The sequence below is a fragment of the Tiliqua scincoides genome, chromosome 1 (assembly GCF_035046505.1).
Source record: "Tiliqua scincoides isolate rTilSci1 chromosome 1, rTilSci1.hap2, whole genome shotgun sequence".
Lineage (NCBI taxonomy): Eukaryota > Metazoa > Chordata > Lepidosauria > Squamata > Scincidae > Tiliqua > Tiliqua scincoides.
This window is the reverse complement of record NC_089821.1, coordinates 258,965,417-258,985,095: the sequence shown is the minus strand read 5'-3', so window position 1 is coordinate 258,985,095 and position 19,679 is coordinate 258,965,417. Positions and strand designations below refer to the sequence as shown.

Genomic DNA, 19,679 nt, shown 5'->3' with positions numbered 1-19,679 from the left:
TCCAGGCCTACCTGAAGATACCAAGTTTATATTACACCGGGGACTTTCTGTATGAAAAACACATGCACTACAGTCAAACTGCTGTCAAGGCAACAATTCTGTTGCTTCCCTGGTCGAGTATCTTTATTGTCTAGGATGCTGCTCTACTCAAGCCTGTTGAAATTTTTTTCTCTAGCTCCCCTTTCAGATGGGAGACTCCCTACCACAACAAATGGTATCACTGGGCAACCTCCTTCTGCAGGTTATAAACCAAGGGTGACCAGTCTTGCTTAACATAAGAGCTACATATGATAACCTTCAGATGTTTTAGAGCTGCAAGAGAGATTTTTGAGAGCCACAATTTTTAAGAAACATTTAAATTGTTAAATATATTTACAGGCAGACCCCCATATCCACAGGGATTCCATTCCATGGGCCCCTGTGGATACAGAAATAATAATAATAATAATAATAATAATAATAATAATCTGCAGACGCGTGTGGCCTCTGGGAACCAAGTGCCTCTGGGAACTAAGTGCCAGGTAAGGCACAAGAGTTTAGCATCTGGGCGAGGAGAAGGCAAGGAGACCTCTGAGTTTTGGAGAAGGAGAGGAGGAGGAGCAGGAGGAGGAGGTAAGTGTACTCATTCTAACGCTTTGTCTTTCTAACTCCCTGTATTCTAACCTTAACCTTACCTTTAAAGCAACCTTAAATCAAAATTGAAAGTTAGCACCTAAGGGAGGTACATAGGGCTACTCTGAGCAGGAGCAGAGTCCTACTCGTGAGTAAGTGCCCAAGGGTCAGGCATTTAAATCAAAATTGAAAGTTAGCACCTAAGGGAGGTACATAGGGTACTCTGAGCAGGAGCAGAGTCCTACTCGTGAGTAAGAGCAGAGTCCTACTCGTGAGTAAGTGCCCAAGGGTCAGGCATTTAAATCAAAATTGAAAGTTAGCTGCACCTAAGGTAGCACTTAATCGAAGGAAGGGAGGAGGATAAAGTGAAAAGCAGGTTTTCTACTTGTTTAAATTAAACCTATACTTAACCCAGGTTAAACCTAATCTAAGTTAGAACATAACCTAAACAGGTCAGTAAATTGGGACACAGGATCTAGAGAGCAATAAATAATTAAACAAACCCAAATAAAAAGTAGCTTGAGGTTACAAAAACAGTCCAGCCTAAGAGAACAGAACTAGGAGGGGAAGGGCCAATTCCCAACCCATTAAGAGGCCCAATTAGGCTAATCCAAGCAGTCCATTCAGGAGCCTGCAGAGTAGGTCACGCCCATCAGCAGCCATTTGCCTTCCTGAGCTCTTGTAAACTCACCTGGGAAGGCCAGCCCCCTTTCAATCAGGAAGGAAGGAGGGGGGAGGAGCCAGCCAGGAGTTTAAAGCTAGGCAGGCCATCACGTGAGGCTCTCTGCAGACGCGTGTGGCCTCTGGGAACCAAGTGCCTCTGGGAACTAAGTGCCAGGTAAGGCACAAGAGTTTAGCATTTGGGCGAGTTCAGCAGCAGGGCGAGGAGGCCAGGGCCCCATACACTGCCCTTCCTCTTCCCTTGAGAAGAGGGCTGCTATCCAGTGTACGGTTTTTAAAAGGACCCCTAAATAAAACAACAACAACAAAAAAGCTATGCAGTCAGACAGCCAGCAGCAGGGTGGGGGCTATCCAGTGTTCTGCATCGAGTGCCACATGTATGATTATATGCCTCTGGGGCATAAGTCATGGGTGTGTCCTCGATGCAAGGAGCTCCAGGCTCTCAGGGAACGCGTCCGCTCCCTTGAAGCCTTGGTGGCCGACCTGGAGAAGCGCAGGCAGCCAGAGGAGGACCGTGGGGAGACTTCTGGGGACGATCAGGCTTCGTCCCAACCTCAGGCGTGCAGCTCCTCGGCTGCCCGGGTGGGAAGTCTCGGGACTGGAGGACGTCATCCTGGAGAGGAGGGAAACAATCCCCTAGGGGGGATCCCTTCTCCAGGGGATGGGCCCGTATCCGAGCGCACTCGGGATACTCCTCGGCGGGAGGGGGGTCGGGGGCTTCTTGTAGTGGGGGATTCGATTATTAGAAACATAGAGAGGGGGGTTTGCGACGGATGTGAGGACCGCATGGTGACTTGCCTGCCTGGTGTGAAGGTTGCGGACATCACTTCTCATCTAGACAGGCTGGCAGACAGTGCTGGGGGAGAGGTAGCGGCTGTGGTGCATGTCGGCACCAACGATGTGGGCAAGTGTAGCTGGGAGGTCCTGGAGGCCAAATTTAGGCTTTTAGGCAGGAAGCTGAAACCCAGGACCTCAAAGGTAGCGTTCTCTGAAGTGCTACCTGTTCCACGCGCAGGGCCAGCTAGGCAGGCGGAGATCAGGGGTCTCAATGCGTGGATGAGACGGTGGTGTAGGGAGGAGGGGTTTAGATTCGTTAGGCACTGGGGAACGTTTTGGGACAAGCGGGGCCTGTACAAGAGGGACGGGCTCCATTTGAACCAGAATGGAACCAGACTGCTGGCGCATAACATTAAAAAGGTGGCAGAGCAGCTTTTAAACTGATCCCTGGGGGAAGGCCGACAGGAGCCGAGGGGCATCCGGTTCGGGACTCCTCATCCCTATGGGATGAGGATGGGGAGGTTAGAGAACAACAAGACAAAGGCAGGGTAGGAGAAGAAATTGGGAAAGTTAGGGAGATGGGATGTGATAGACGGTTTGGCACAATGAGAGGATGCGGGGACAAAGGAGCGAATAAGCAGCCCATCCTGGGGCATTCCGTGTATAAATGCTTTTATGCGAATGCCCGAAGTCTACGAGCAAAGGTGGGAGAACTGGAATGTCTGGTGACAAGGGAAAATATTGACATAGTGGGCATAACGGAAACCTGGTGGAATGCAGAGAATCAGTGGGATACCGCAATCCCGGGCTATAAACTCTACAGGAGGGACAGGCAGGGGCGTGTTGGAGGTGGGGTGGCCCTTTATGTTAAGGAAGGGATAGAATCCAGCAAAGTAGAGATTGAAGGTGGGTCCGACTCCACCGTAGAATCTCTGTGGGTTAAATTACCAGGCTTGTGCAGCGATGTAATACTGGGGGCGTGCTATCGTCCTCCAGACCAGAAATCTGATGGGGACCTTGAAATGAGGAAACAGATCAGGGAGGTGACAAGGAAGGACAGGGTTGTAATCATGGGGGACTTCAATTATCCTCATATTGACTGGGTCAATTTGTGTTCTGGTCACGATAAGGAAACTGGATTTCTTGACGTGCTAAATGACTGTGGCTTAGATCAGCTAGTCACGGAGCCCACCAGAGGACAGGTGACTCTGGATTTAATTTTGTGCGGTACGCAGGACCTGGTTAGAGATGTAAACGTTACTGAGCCATTGGGGAACAGTGATCATGCTGCGATCCGTTTTGACGTGCACGTTGGGGGAAGAATACCAGGCAAATCTCTAACAAAAACCCTTGACTTCCGACGGGCGGACTTCCCTCAAATGAGGAGGCTGGTTAGAAGGAGGTTGAAAGGGAGGGTAAAAAGAGTCCAGTCTCTCCAGAGTGCATGGAGGCTGCTTAAAACAACAGTAATAGAGGCCCAGCAGAGGTGTATACCGCAAAGAAAGAAGGGTTCCACTAAATCCAGGAGAGTGCCCGCATGGCTAACCAGCCAAGTTAGAGAGGCTGTGAAGGGCAAGGAAGCTTCCTTCCATAAATGGAAGTCTTGCCCTAATGAAGAGAATAAAAAGGAACATAAACTGTGGCAAAAGAAATGTAAGAAGGTGATAGGGGAGGCCAAGCGAGACTATGAGGAACGCATGGCCAGCAACATTAAGGGGAATAATAAAAGCTTCTTCAAATATGTTAGAAGCAGGAAACCTGCCAGAGAAGCGGTTGGCCCTCTGGATGGTGAGGGAGGGAAAGGGGAGATAAAAGGAGACTTAGAGATGGCAGAGAAATTAAATGAGTTCTTTGCATCTGTCTTCACGGCAGAAGACCTCGGGCAGATACCGCTGCCCGAACGGCCCCTCCTGACCGAGGAGTTAAGTCAGATAGAGGTTAAAAGAGAAGATGTTTCAGACCTCATTGATAAATTAAAGATCAATAAGTCACCGGGCCCTGATGGCATACACCCAAGGGTTATTAAGGAATTGAAGAATGAAGTTGCAGATCTCTTGGCTAAGGTATGCAACTTGTCCCTCAAAACGGCCACAGTGCCAGAAGATTGGAGGATAGCAAATGTCACGCCTATTTTTAAAAAGGGAAAGAGGGGGGACCCGGGAAACTATAGGCCGGTCAGCCTAACATCCATACCGGGTAAGATGGTGGAATGCCTCATCAAATATAGGATCTCAAAACACATAGACAAACAGGCCTTGCTGAGGGAGAGTCAGCATGGCTTCTGTAAGGGTAAGTCTTGCCTCACGAGCCTTATAGAATTCTTTGAAAAGGTCAACAGGCATGTGGATGCGGGAGAACCCATGGACATTATATATCTGGACTTTCAGAAGGCGTTTGACACGGTCCCTCACCAAAGGCTACTGAAAAAACTCCACAGTCAGGGAATTAGAGGACAGGTCCTCTCGTGGATTGAGAACTGGTTGGAGGCCAGGAAGCAGAGAGTGGGTGTCAATGGGCAATTTTCACAATGGAGAGAGGTGAAAAGCGGTGTGCCCCAAGGATCTGTCCTGGGACTGGTGCTTTTCAACCTCTTCATAAATGACCTGGAGACAGGGTTGAGCAGTGAAGTGGCTAAGTTTGCAGACGACACCAAACTTTTCCGAGTGGTGAAGACCAGAAGTGATTGTGAGGAGCTCCAGAAGGATCTCTCCAGACTGGCAGAATGGGCAGCAAAATGGCAGATGCGCTTCAATGTCAGTAAGTGTAAAGTCATGCACATTGGGGCAAAAAATCAAAACTTTAGATATAGGCTGATGGGTTCTGAGCTGTCTGTGACAGATCAGGAGAGAGATCTTGGGGTGGTGGTGGACAGGTCGATGAAAGTGTCGACCCAATGTGCGGTGGCAGTGAAGAAGGCCAATTCTATGCTTGGGATCATTAGGAAGGGTATTGAGAACAAAACGGTTAGTATTATAATGCCGTTGTACAAATCGATGGTAAGGCCACACCTGGAGTATTGTGTCCAGTTCTGGTCGCCACATCTCAAAAAAGACATAGTGGAAATGGAAAAGGTGCAAAAGAGAGCGACTAAGATGATTACGGGACTGGGGCACCTTCCTTATGAGGAAAGGCTACGGCGTTTGGGCCTCTTCAGCCTAGAAAAGAGACGCTTGAGGGGGGACATGATTGAGACATACAAAATTATGCAGGGGATGGACAGAGTGGATAGGGAGATGCTCCTTACACTCTCACATAATACCAGAACCAGGGGACATCCACTAAAATTGAGTGTTGGGCGGGTTAGGACAGACAAAAGAAAATATTTCTTTACTCAGCGCGTGGTCGGTCTGTGGAACTCCTTGCCACAGGATGTGGTGCTGGCGTCTAGCCTAGACGCCTTTAAAAGGGGATTGGACGAGTTTCTGGAGGAAAAATCCATTATGGGGTACAAGCCATGATGTGTATGCGCAACCTCCTGATTTTAGGAATGGGTTAAGTCAGAATGCCAGATGTAGGGGAGAGCACCAGGATGAGGTCTCTTGTTATCTGGTGTGCTCCCTGGGGCATTTGGTGGGCCGCTGTGAGATACAGGAAGCTGGACTAGATGGGCCTATGGCCTGATCCAGTGGGGCTGTTCTTATGTTCTTATGTTCTTAATAATAATATTGGTATTTATATACCATCTTTCTGGTCATCGGATTACTCCTCTGACTTTATTCAAGGCAGTTTACATAGGCAGGCTGTTTCTAAATCCCCGACCACACACATTTCAGATGGATCTTTCTGGCCTGGTATCACTTCTGGCCCCCAGTTGCCTCCCATGCTGGCTGACAAGCAGCTCCTTCATCTCTCACTTGAAGGGCAGCCAAGACGCTTCTTCGCTCACACCAAAGAGCAGGTGGAATAGCTCAGCTTGTCAGCTGCTTCAATGTCTCACCATTCACAGAGCTGCAGGTGGCCTCGTACTGGCGGGCTTCAGATATTAGCTTCGGGTTAATGGAGGCTCTACCCTCTGGATCAGACCTTCTGACCAGAAACCATGGATAAAGAGGATGTCTGTATGTGTAGCAGCCCCTGTGTGCCCATTACTGTACTTTTGTTTTATGCAGAAGTGCTTACAGCACAAATGCTTCTTGTTTAACAGTCTTCCAAAGTGACAAAAGTGCCAAGTGCCAAATTTGCAGTGCAATCCTATTTAGTTCAATGGGCCTTACTCCAGGGTAAGTGTGCAGCAACTTACTTTTGTGGACCTGTCTGTAGCCAGTTCAATAAACCTATACAGAGTGATGAAGTAGATGTGATCTCTGAATCCCAAGGATGCTATTAAAACACCTTCTTTGGGAATCATTATACAGTACAGTAAGGAAGCCCCCCCCCCCCAATTCAAGCAAGTTTATGCTAATTGTGGGCTTTTACATACATTTCCCCTGGGGGCTGGGGATAAGAATAGGCCCTCAGTTTGGCTGTACTTGTCGTAAGAGGCGACTAAACAGCCACCGGGTAGATGGGACTCATCAGCTTGGGAAGGCAGCTCATCTGAGAGAAAGAAAACTCTGATCCCAAACCTCCACTGCCTTGTGGCTCATCCAGTTATGGAAAAGGCTTCAGGAGTCAACCTCGAGGCAAAATCCGGAGCCGGAGTCCCTGAGACAGTTCATGGCTGAACACAGTCACGTTCTGGCAACTCCTGTGACGCCGCTGGAACCAACCGCATTGGCCTCTGCCTTTCCATTGGACCATTTCAGCGACGTGGAGAGGGGGGATTTGCTGCATGGGTAACAGCCTATCCTCCATACCTACTTTACCCAGGCTTCGCGCACTGGAGAGGACACTCTGTTCCAGAACCACCATTCAGAGCGTGACACCATAGTCTTCCAAGACTGAAGGATGCCAACAATACAGGTCCATGGACTCACAGTTTGTTTTAAAGTTGCCCCTTGTGCAGGCTTCTGGGTCCACATGCACTTCCGGGTCCACAAAGGGTTGTTCAGAATGACTCTCCTTTTGCAATTGGCAGCATAATGGAAAACACATTACGGCAATTTGAAGTAGGAAAAGGGAAATTAAAAGCAATTTATTGTAAAAACCAACAGTACTGATACACACTTGCTTTTTGCAAGCACACATTACTAAATAGGACACATAGCAGGAACAGAACACATAAGTAATTGCATCATAGACTTACAAGCTGCATCTAAGGGTTCAGTTATGACAGGGAACTTGTTACGAGCTGCTTTGCACAGCAGTTTGATGTTTCTGTGCCTCACGGCCGAACCACAATCACCCCCGGCGACAAGGATGACTCAGAGGCAGAAGTCATCCACCACACTCCTCCTTTACTGTATGTACAGATATTTACAAGTCCAAGTAGTACAACGGTACACGATCCACTCTTCCAACCAACGTAGCCTCCGGCTCACAATGCTCTGCTTCTCCCACACGCTTGCCTCTGCTGGACATTTATATTTCTTGCAGCCAATCACAGCATTGGGAATTACTGCACAGTCATGCTGACTGTGCAGCTGCTGCCACACATACACACACACACACATGAGATCACCTGATGCAATATTACCAGATATTGCATCAGCATGAAGCTCCCAGGATGCTGTGCACTCCTGGTTTGGCCAAGGCTTCAGGCCTGATACTGTGCAGCCAGTAAATTACCAGTCAGGCCGGGGTTCAACCCGTGACAGAACTCCTTATGCCCTTTTTTCCCCTTCAAAAAAGCAGCTGGGGAAGGGTGGGGGTTAGAGAAAGGCTATGGCATGAGTGGGTATAATCCCCCTAATGCAAATCAGAAGACCTATGGCTTACTCCCATTTGAATCTGTGACCCTTCCAGTTGCTAAATTTCTACATTTGAGCAACTTGAAGCGGGCTAAGTTGCTGGTTCTAAGCAACTTGGAGTAACTGTGTAAGCAAACTGGTGTGTTTTAACTCTTATTTCCTATCTCTCTTTTAATATATACCTTCATACATGACTGTTTGGAGATATTAGTTGTAAAACTATATGCCTAATAAAGGTTTGTTGTATGTTGTATGTTGTATGTTGTATGCTTACTCCCTTTTTTCTTTTGTTAAGGGAAAGACATAGGAGTTAATCATTCATTACATTACCAGTAATTGGCTAATTAATACTTGGTGAAACACAAACATTTTAAAACCCTGCCCAAACCTGATCTTGGGCCTGATATACTGTACATCCCTGGGAAAGGAATCTGACAGATGCAGTGGCACCACCAGCAAACAGGTCCTCAACCAACCAGATCTGAGCAAGTGACAGTTCAAACAGTAGGGCCTGAAATGAAGATCTCCATATTCAGGCAGATTTATATGGGCACATATAAATCCCAAAAGCCTATAAGGTTTCAAAAGACATAACCAGCACCTTAAATTACACTATCTTAAGCACCAACAATAAGGATGGTGCCAGCATCATTACAGCCACAATCATGTATGCATCTTCGGCTGCAATCCTATGCACTCCTTCCAAGAGTAAGCCAATTTAACAGAATGGGGCTTACTGATGAGTAGACCTGCATAGGATTGTGCTGTCCCTGAACTTCACCTTTCTGTCCTGCTGGTGTCACGATCACTGGCAAAGAAAGGTGGAAGGAAGTGATGGATCTCTATATTGATTCTATGACTAGGCCTAGCCCAAGTCCACCAGCTGTCCCATGCAGCATGCAAAGGAGTTGCATGCTTCTGGCACTGCCCGGCCAGGAGTTGTCACCATCTTCTTGGGGAGGGAAGAGGGTGTGCTGCACTCGTTGAAGAGTGGAAATAAGAGGGCAAAAGAGGGAAGGGGGTGCAGGAGGGGGAGGCACAGAATGGGTCCCTACTGCTGCCCTCCTCCTCACTCATCACCCCCTGCAATTGCAGGCAGGCCAGCAGAGGCACACAGCGTGGTGCGCCTGCTAGGCTCGGGCAGAGACAGCCCAATCCCATGCATGTCTACTCCCAGAAGTAAGTCCCATTAGTGTCCATGGGGCTTACTCCCAGGAAAGTGTGGACAGGGTCGAGCCGTACCACTCCCAGCGCTTCGCCAAAAGCAAGTGCTGGAGCTGCCCTCCTCAGAGGGCTGGGGGCTTCCCCAGGGATTCCTCTGCTCTCTAGCCACTGCCCAGGCAGGCCATGTGCCTCCGCTGCAGGAAGGAAGGACGGGCAGACGCGGCGGCGCCCACTTGGCTTCTGCTTGCCCTTCTGGTCCCAAGCGTGCGCATGTGCGGACATGTGCTCCAGTGGTGTAGCTAGAAAGGGGGCAAAACACTAAGTCTTGCAGGGAGCCTCACGCAGCGTGCAAAGGTCCCCTCCCCCCCCTTGGGAGCCATTCCAGGCAGGAGGAACAAAACGGAAGGGGAGCAGGAAGGGCCCCTTGCACGCTGCTGTGAGGCTCCCTGCAAGACTTAGGTTGCAAAACACTTACCTGGGAGTAAATCCCATTGAACTCAGTAGGACTTATCTTCTTAGTGGACAGGTATAGGATTGGGCTCTTACTGCTTTGCCCCCCAACTGTGCCACTGCTGATTGCTGCTGTTTTTACCGTCTGCAAGACCCAAACCAGCGGGGGCTAACTGTGGGCAACTTCTCGCCTTGCTCCTCTGGAGACTGTGCCAAGGCTGAGAAAAGCCTCAAAAAGAGCTGATGCCCGCAGCTATTCAACTTGTGACCATCCTGCAGGGCAGCCTTCATGCGTGGGTGCATTCTGAGCAGTGTGCCATGGGGGGCGTCTCTGTCCTGGGAGTTGAGTGCCCAACAGAGCCTGTGGGTGGGTAGCCCAGGGTGCAGGCCGGAGTGGCTTGGCGCTGGCCATGGCAGTGAAGCTGTCCATAGAGCCAGTGAGTGCATGGACCCTGCATCCGAACTGGCCATCTCAGTGCCCAATCCTATGCATGTCTACTCAAAAGTAAGTCCCATTATAGTTAATGGGACTTACTCCCAGGAAAGTGTGGCTAGCATTGCAGCCTCAGAGGGCTGTTCTGCAAATCAAGGCAGGAGTTATTCAGAGGCATGTTTCCCAAGGGCCCAATCCTATCCTACTTTCTAGCACCAGTACAGCTACAATGTAGTTCTGAGGTAAGGGAACAAATGTCCCCATACTTTGAGGGGGCCTCTGTGACTGCTTCCCCACCACAGGATGCAGTGCACACCCCATGGGCACAGCTGCACCAACAATGGAAAATTGGATAGGATTTGGGCCCTAATGCTGCAATTCTATCCACATTTGCTTGGGAGTAAGCCCCATTGACAATAATGGCAGGGTGACCAGATGTCCTCTTTTTCCAGGACATGTTCTCTTCTTTAGCCTTATGTCCTGGAAAAGAACTTAAATGCCCTCCTTTTCCCTATGAGTGGGCCCCTGTAGGCAGTGTATAGCCTTCTTGTAATTAATAAATAATATGTAATAAATTATAGGGAATATAGTTTTCAATTTAATAAGTAATATAGTGTTTAAATTATCCACATGAAATCAATATGAGTGGTTTTAGCATTTATTTGGTCATGTCCTACATTTTTCTTGGATGTCCTACATTTTGGGGTGCCTTGTCCTCTTTTACAGTTATGACATCTGGTCACACTGAACATGGAACTTACTTCTGAGTAAATGTGCATAGGATTGGGCTGTAAGACATTCATTCCCTAAGACATTCATTCTGGAGCAGTTTTTTTTCTCTCCACCTGTTGCATACTTTGATGTCCGGAATCTGAACAAAAAACCCAGGAGCTCAAGGGCCGGCTACCAGAAGCTTTTACGAGAAGAGGCTTAAAAAAAACCTTTCCCCTTGTTGATGTGAAACATTTCTGTTTGTTTGTGCTGGAACAAAGAACAGATCTGGAAGAGTTTGAGTGGTCAAAGATGTTAGATAGGAAGATCAAAGGAAGCCAACAATGTAATACCGTGAATTGATTCTGGCAAGAACACACTGCACTAAAGATGTACTGTCATATAAAGATGTTGGTTGGTTCTCCTGAAATCCTGCCAGCCCCCTCCCTGTCTTCACAAGCTCAAAGTGCATTGGAAGGGAGGCAGGGAGAACAAGTTCACACATACAGTAACTTCAGTTTAACAGATAGTATCAGAGCAATCTTATGCATGTCTACTCTGAAATCCCACTAAATCCAATGAGACTGCCAGCCCAATCCTAAGCTTCCCAAAGTGCCAAAATGGCAACCACTTTATCCTATGGGTACAGGGAAACAGTGCCAGGTCTCCCCAGGGTAAGGGAACAAATGTTCCCCTACCCTATGTAGACCCAGGCAGCCCCAATGGATCTGTGCTCACTATTGACAATCAAGGAGACCCATGTCAGGTTTCCAGGCTGGGGGGTGGGGGGTTCCAGGATATGTCGGCAGAGCTCCAGCAACTGCTGCTTCACAACAAGAAGCAAAATGGGTTGCTGCCCTAAAGCATGGGGGTGGCCTTTCATGGCCTCCTTTCTGCTGCACCACCAGTGGGGTGCATGAACAAGTGCCCTAGGCTTTGGGCCTGAAAGGCTTTTTTGGTGGTGAAGCCTTGCCATGTACTGTTGCCAGAGTTACAGCAAGGCTCAGGGAGTGGTGCAAGAGCTCTCCACGCTCACCCTGCCCTTCCTGTGGCCGGCCAGACAACACCCCTGCCAGCAGTGTGGCCGACTCAGGGGGCTCAGCCACTGACACCAAGCCACCACCTCTCCCCTTTTCCTCCAGGCCAGGAAGGTCAGGTTGAGTGCATCTGCACAACTGTGGAGCAGAACATCATATAGTCGAGCCTACCTCACTGCCTGCCTTTCTTCTTCAATCACAGGTATGTTGGGGGATAAGTGAGGTTGACCTTCTCTGTAGGCAAGACACACAATCCCTATCCAGGGGTGTGTCCAGGTACAGCAGCTCCTAAACTGAATCAAAGGGAGAGATGGTGCTCCATTATGGTAGCCTTAAGCAACTGTTACCCTGCACATGCCTGATCTTGTCTGATCTTGGAAGCTAAGCAGGGTCAGGCCTGGTTAGTACTTGGATGGGAGACCATGTGGGAATACCGGGTGCTGTAGGCTTATACCATAGTCTTTTGAGACTGAAAGGTTGCCAACCAATGAATGGCAGCCTTGGAACAAAGGGGCAATGCCTGAACTTGAACACTGTTTGTGCATACAACAGTGAAAGCTGTGGTTCTCCCTGTAAAACTGGATCAGGAATACAGTTTTGCATTCCTGCTCTGCTGCATGACAATTGCACTGACCCCCCCCCCCCAATACAGGCTGCAATAATGGAAACTCTAAGAGTCAGCATGAGTGGCATGCTTGTGGATCATGTAATTTGGTGGGTCACACTTGTTTTCAGGTACTGCTTTGGGTAACTGCTAGAGTACTAAGCCAGGAAGTAGAACACTCCCCCTGTGAAAATAACCTAAGAATAAAGTTATTAAAAAAATAAAAAGATGCAGAACAGAGTATCTTGTACTTGTTTTGTGCCTTATGCTTGTGATTTACAATTGTGTTTTCTATTTCCATTTTTTTTTCATTGCGCCACAGAGTGACTGGCTTCTTTGTTTGTTAGGCTCCCATGGCATAATGCCATTTTGCCATGAATGGAACTATCTTTTCTTCCTTGCGTATGCTATTTTGAAGCAGATCCAGAAAGGAGAACTATTTGCTGTTTTTGCCTTGTCAATGAATCCTCCAAGAGGAGGGGAAGTTCCTTGGGTCATTAAAACCCCTTGGACAAGGATGCTTCTGCACTGTCAGCTGATGTTCAATTCCTCCTGTGAGTTCATTAATGTGTAACTAGCACCTTAATTGAGGGTAGGAGAGGAAACTGCTGGGAGGCTGGTATTTTATTTTCTCAATGTTCTAGCTTCAGCAACTCAAAAAAACCCAAAACACACGCAATGGTTATCTGGTTTATATGTGTAGAAACGGTATTATTTTGGTGTCTAGAGTGAGCTACATTTCAGAGGGTGTGAGCTATGTAAGAAGCAAAGACACACCATGGAACTGTTCTCATGTCAGGACTTCATGTCAGAGGCCATGACAAAGGTTAGCCAATTAGCGCACTGTCAGAGGATCCACACCCTTAGGAGTCTCACAAAGCCAGGTCAACCTTTGAACAGTCAGTTGTGGTGGCAGTGGTGGGTTCCAATGTGTCAAAGGGAGCTGCCAAGGGGCCTCCAAGGTAGGTCTTTGTCCCAGGATACCTAACAGTATTTCTTATGCTTCTAGTTGGGCACATCAGCAAACAACTTGGGAGGTTCCTTTCCCCGGGGAATATTCCTCTGTGCACATTGCAGAACAGTAATCACAAAGTCTGCACAAGCCATGCTGGTCCCACATTAGCCAAATGAACTAGGAACATCCAAGATAGACTGGAGCAGGGGTGCCCAAACCCTGGCCCTGGGGCCACTTGCGGCCCTCGAGGACTCTCAATGCAGCCCTCAGGGAGTTTCCAGTCTCCAATGAGCCTCTGGCCCTCCGGAGATTTGTTGGAGCCCACACCGGCCTGACGCAACTGCTCTTAGCGTGAGGGCAACTGTTTGACCTCTAGCGTGAGCTGTGGGATGAGGGCTCCCTCCACTGCTTGCTGTTTCACGTCTGTGATGCAGCAGAGGCAGCAAAGGAAAGGCCAGCCTTGCTTTGTGCAAGGCCTTTTATAGGCCTTGAGCTATTGCAAGACCTTCATTCATTCATATAAGTTCATCTTTAATATATTCATTTATGTAAACTTATGTAAATTTATTCAAATTTTAAATGTAAATTAATTCTTTTTTTCCCTGGCCCCTGACACAGTGTCAGAGAGATGATGTGGCCCTCCTGCCAAAAACTTTGGACACCCCTGGGCTGGAGTAACCTCCTAAGTTGAGGTCCCAAAGACCAAAAGTGCTGAAACAGCATCTCCGACTCCTGCACCTAGAGAAAGCAAATGAAACGCAAAGAGCTTTTTTTCAGAGGAGCAAAAGAGATGGGCTCAAGCCATTTTGTCATAACACCAACACTAGAGTTTTGCTCTAGGATCCAGGAAAACCCTGTCTTAACCCATTTCTGCCCAGCCCACAGGTGAACACATTTGATCTCTGTTGCATACATGCAACGTTGGGCAGAAATGGTTTAAATTCCCAGTCATAAACTCTACTGGGTGACCTTGGGTCAGTCACATGCTCTCAGCCTGACCTACTCACAGAGTTACTGTGAGGATAAAATGAGGGACTGAGAACTATATACTCCATCCTGAGCTCCCTGGGTAAAAATGGGTAAATGCATATATCCCCTTCAGCCAAGATAGCAATCTCAATTGTTGTTTTAACTCCCTTTCTCTCCACTGTCCTTTTCCTTTTGGACTGATTGTGCACCAACAGAAAGATTCAACAGCCATTTTATTGCCAAGACTTCCTTGTTTTATGGGGGTGTGATGGAAATGGCAGGATTTCAATCTGTGGGCAATAAAAGCCAGAGAACTTCCTTTCCTGCTGACTCCACCTGGTAGGTGCCTGGAGGCTTTTTCAACATCAGAAATTCTTTGAAGTGGTTCGCCTCAGAATTTGGCTAAGGCTCAGATCTTTGAATGCAACCTGCCTCTCATTACTTCACTCCACTTAGTGAAGTTGTGGTGGTGTCCACAAGCCATCCATTAAGGGAGTGGCATAAACCGCAAGTTGTGGAACAAAATGGGGGGATAATTCAGAGTCTAAAGATTGCATCACTACATCACTTTGTGTTGGGAGGCAGAGCTTCCATTCCAAAGTGAGCTGGACTCTCTCTTTCAGATGTTGCATGCATTCTTGTTTGACCAAATGCACCACGAATGTTCCTGGGGCCCAAAATATCTTTTTTTAGGATTTCCAATTATGCTTTCCTCTTCGGTTTGATTACAAAGGTTTATGTCACTAATATAGGTTGCTGTGTATTGGAAGGGGGAAATGTTGCAGGTTATTCACCTCTGAAAAATGGTTGTCTCTTTATAGAGGCCAATTAGCATCATCTGGAACAGGGGACTCCAAATTACAGTGGTCTCCCCAGCACATTTTGACTGGCCCCTTAAGTCCAACAGTATTATAATGCTATTCCCAACTCCTTTTTATCCCACCACTTCTACTCACCACCATGGATCTTCATGCTCAGTTTACATAGCAAAAAATAAATACATGGTTTTCTGTCCCAAAAGGCTCACAATCCTAAAAAGAGACAAAAGAAATATCAGTCAACAGTCACCGGAAAAGATGCTGTGCACCGGTGAAGAGGGACAGCTACTCTTCCCCTGCTAAATATAAGCACCTCTTTGGTGCATCTTCACTCAGTTATGAATTCTTAGAGTTATGTACAAAAATGTCTGTATTATTGTCCATATTTGACGTGCCCACCATAAAAGTAATGATGTTGTCCCAGCAGCTGAAAGTTTGAGGTTCCCTGATCTGAAGCGATGTAAAAAGAGACCGCAGAAGCAGTTTTTTCTCTGGATTCCCTCTATAAAGGCATATGCCCCAATGCCCTTTGGTTAAATTGAGAATTTTCAAGTAATAAGCCTCTTGTAGAAATTCTCTGTAATGAAAATGATTGCAATTATGATTTATAGCTTCTCGAAAATGACCTCTGATTCATGTGCAAGTTGTTCCTGAAAGTGTGAAATCCAGGCATTTGTGAACCCAATCCTATCCACACTTTCCTGGGAGTAGGTGCCATTGAATCTAATGGGACTTACTTCTGAGTAGACATGCATAGGATTGGGCTGTGTATCTGGACAAAGTAAAAAGAAGAAGAAAAAAGAGTTGGGTTATTGATAATCAAAAACTGCATAATTACAAAGCTAAAAAAGTCAGTATTATTTTGTACATTATTATTTTGCAGTCACCTAAATGTAGAAAGCAATCTGAAAAATGAACACTGAGATCGTTCTAGGGAGATGACAATTGGGAAGCATGAAAACTGGGGTCTCCCCCTTTTCCCCAAAGTAAAAACCAATGAACTCTTAAATTAACAGATTAAAATGGCTCTAACTGTGACCTCTAGTGGACAGAAAGCAATGAAGCAGAAAAGTGACAACTCCCTGCAGAATTTCTTCCAGAAGGACATGATGCTTTGATCTGGTACAGTGCTTCAGGTTTGATCTGGCTCACTGCTAGCTGTACACTGCAGTTCAGCTAAGATGTGCTATTTGTGGAGTGCGGAAGGTCTTGTACTGTGAATTGACTCAGAGCCCAAGCCTATGCATGTTTACTCAGAAGTAAGTTCCACTGGGGTGTATGGGGAGGGGTAGTACCTCTGGTGTAGGGGCATGTCGTGTCCTTTTAGGGCAGCTCGTCCACCTTTGGTCCCCACCTGTCACTCAGCGCTCACCTGTGGCTCCCAGTAGCTGTGGCATGCGCAGCAGCCACACCCTGCGCAACAGCTTCGACAGGCTGGCCAAACCAGGTTGAGGGTAGCCGTCGGGTCATTGACCTTCAGCAAGATTGGGACTTGTCTATCCCGAGCATGTGAAGACAGACTCCGGCGGATTGAGCAGATGAGACCTACTAGAATAGGACCAACGGTCATGAAGGTGGTTCTGCAAGCGACATGGTATGCTAAGAGCATGGCAAGACACGAAAGACGCCCTGGTCAACCACTGCGCCCAGCCCATCTCCAAACATCTCGACTTTTGTCCTACCATTGGAGCAAGATGGAATCTGGGAAGAGAGAATGAAGCCGACTATGCGCACCTCTCCCTCACTTTAATCCAATTCACGCACAAGCCTTGACATCCCAGATGTCACCCCTGGGGGCTGGGGGATAAGAATAGGCCCTCAGTTTGGCTGTACTTGTCGTAAGAGGCGACTAAACAACCACCGGGTAGATGGGACTCAATAGCCTGGGAAGGCAGCTCATCTGAGAGAAGGAAAACTCTGATCCCAAACATCCACTGCTTTGTGGCTACATCCAGTTATGGAAAAGGCTTCAGGAGTCAACCTCGAGGCAAAATCCAGAGCCGGAGTCCCTGAGGCAGTTCATGGCTGAACACAGTCACGTTCTGGCAACTCCTGCGATGCCATCCAACCGTATTGGCTTCTGCCTTTCCGTTGGACCATTCCAGCAACGTGGGGGGGGGGGGATTTGCTGCATGGGAAACAGTCTATCCTCCATATCTACTTTACCCGGGCTTCGCGCACTGGAGAGGACATTCTGTTCCAGAATCACCATTCAGAGTTCGATACCATAGTCTTCTGAGACTGAAGGATGCCTATAAATTCCACTGTAGTCAATGGAGCTTACTCCCAAGAAAGCATGGATAGGATTGCAGCCTCAGTTAACACGGACAACAGTACAGACCTTGAGTTATATTATTTTCTTCAAACTGCCCTCAATGTTCTAAAAATACTATAGTCTCTCTTTCTCTCTGGCTGGATTATCACTGGGAGCCCCTCTGGTCCTGTGATTCTATAATTTTTCTATAATTTCTGTAGACTTATTTTGGAATCTGGTTCTGATTCAATCGCATTTTTCTGCAACCCCTCTGAAATTCCCTCTTTACTAAAACCCCATGAAATCTTTCTTCCCCCTATGCTTATCAGTGTCTTCCATGTTGTGTTAGGTGTTTTTATAATAATAATAATAATAATAATAATAATAATAATAATAATAATAATAATAAGCAAAACAATAGAAAGCATCACCAATATAAATATCAGAATGGCTGTACAGAAGAACAACTTAGAAATCATAAATCCATTTGAATATTTTATTTGTCTCATCATCTCTTTGTACTGCACATAGCAGGAAATCATTCATAGATCCTTGATATCATTTGGAAAGAGATACCACTATGAAGAAGCTAAGTTCATACCTAGTGTAAACTCATTGAAAGTAGTCACACTGGGTTAGTTTTGTACATTTTAGTTCAAACTTTCCTCCAGGGAGTTGAGTTTCTCCCCCCCCCCACCCTGCTTTAATCTTCACAACAACTTTGTGAGGTAGGGTAGGCAATTGTAAGGGTGAAGGGATTGGTCAAAAACGTCATGACTGCCACTCTGGCTCTCAAACTGTGGTTCACTTTCACTTAAATGTGGTTTTCTGCTGCAAAACAGCAGCAGACAGGACAAAACAAAGCACAGAGAAATCCTACAGATCCCTAAAGATCAGAAGAACTATCATCAAGTACCAAGAAAGGTACATCAAGAGGAAAAAGGCACACTGGCAGTAAAGATGAGACAGGCAAGACCACTCTGTGGGTATGATTTTTTTTTTTTACAGGAAAAAGTACAAAGGTATGAAGCGAACCTGCTGGAAATATACAGACAAGAGAGAAAGAAGATGTTTGAATTTTATTTTCTCCCCACTGTGCATACTTATAAAGGCTAGTTGAGCTATAGGCAGCTGTCCCAGATCATTTCAGGAGCAGGTACAAAAGGGGGGGGGAGAAAAGTATCAGAAATAATGAATTCCAAAGGGAAGGAGACAAACAGAGGCAGAGGATGGAAAAAGAGCCTATCTCCATTCCAGTTTCCAACTGGCTTCATGCACTGTCTGGCTTCAGACAGTTGTGTACACCAGTAGTTCTCACCCATTCAGCACTTGGACCCACTTTTTACAATGAGAATCTGTCAGGACCCACCAGAAGTGATATCATGACCAGAAGTGACATCATCAAGCAGGAAAATTTTTAACCATCCTAGGCTGCCATCCTACCCACACTTACCCAGGAGTAAGTTCATTGACTATCATTGCTCAAAGAATTTACATAGCAGCTTGTTAAGAGTACAGGTCTATAACATTTCCCCAAATGCAGCCACATACTATGGGAGCATCAAGTCGAATGTATGAAAAATAAAATACTGAAAAGGAATGGGGACCCACATGAAATTGGCCCGTGACCCACCTAGTGGGTCCCGACCCACAATTTGAGAAACACTGGGCTCTACACAGACCTGCTTGAGAGCCAGGCGCATTCCAGAAAGCGTGTGAAGAAGCAGATCTCCGGTGTTTCTGCTTCCCAATTTTTGCAGCGCTTCGTCGGCAGAGAACGACTGTAGTGCTCCGTTTCTCGACGACACTTTCTGAACCTGGGCGCTGCAAGGGAAGAAAGGGCTTGTTTCAGGTTCCGCTCTCCTTCCCCCCCCCCCGTTCCAGCAGCGGCTGCGCACAGAACCCGACAAGTCCATCGCCCCGTTTCCGCTGGACCCGCAGCCTGGATCCAGGGGCCACTCCGTTAAGTCCCCGCGCGGACAGATCCCGAGAGGCTGCGGTCGCCCGAGCGCTTCCGCCTGGTGCGAAAATCCCGCAGGCGAGCGCCGCTTGAAGAGCTTTCTCCAGCTTTCCTGCAGGCGGCTCTGCCTTGTGCTTCATTACAGGGGTGGGGAGCGGGGTGCAGTTAACAAACGAGCAAACTTCGGCAGCGAGGCCACTTGCAGCCCAACCCTAGTCGTGTCTACTCAGAAGTAAGTCCCCTTTGAGTCAACGCGGCTCACTCCTAGGTAAGTGTGGCTAGGATTGCAACCTCAGAGCCCAATCCTCGGCATGCCTGCCCAGAAGTAAGCCCCATTAGAGTCAATTAGACCCATTAGAGTCAATGGGGCTTACTCCCAGGAAAGTGTGACTCGGATTGCAGCCTCAGAGCACGATCCTAGGCATGTCTGCTCAGAAGTAAGTTCCATGAGTGTCAATGGGACTT

The 19,679-nt window shown here is 47.4% G+C and overlaps 1 pseudogene; it reads left to right on the top strand.

The window, feature by feature from the left end:
* Window positions 1-11,983: 11,983 nt before the first annotated feature.
* LOC136637733 (5S ribosomal RNA) lies at window positions 11,984-12,103 on the top strand (annotated as a pseudogene).
* Window positions 12,104-19,679: the final 7,576 nt, after the last annotated feature.